Genomic DNA, 348 nt, shown 5'->3' with positions numbered 1-348 from the left:
TAATTTGTGTCTAATTGAGTGGGAGACAACAACAGTCCCCATAAGACACAACTACACCCACACCTCCTGTGACTTCACTTACTGAGCAACAGCCACTACCTCCTTCTCCTCCAACAGACCAACAATAAAAAACCACCAAGAAAAGCCTGAATAACCTTTGGCTGCTCTTCACAGTTAACAGAGATGTAAATACAACAATGCCACCATGCCTCGGAGACAACAGACCATCACAGTCCACACAAAGAAGGAGGATAAAGTGGTAGAAACAAGGGAGCAGGATACAGACCCAGAACACATCCCTGAGGAAGAAGCAGCATTGGAACTCTCTGATAAGGAATTCAAAAGAAT

The sequence above is a fragment of the Orycteropus afer genome, unplaced genomic scaffold (genome assembly GCF_000298275.1).
Source record: "Orycteropus afer afer isolate SDZICR_OR568_19922 unplaced genomic scaffold, OryAfe1.0 scaffold00214, whole genome shotgun sequence".
Classification (NCBI taxonomy): domain Eukaryota; kingdom Metazoa; phylum Chordata; class Mammalia; order Tubulidentata; family Orycteropodidae; genus Orycteropus; species Orycteropus afer.
This window is presented reverse-complemented; position numbering follows the sequence as displayed.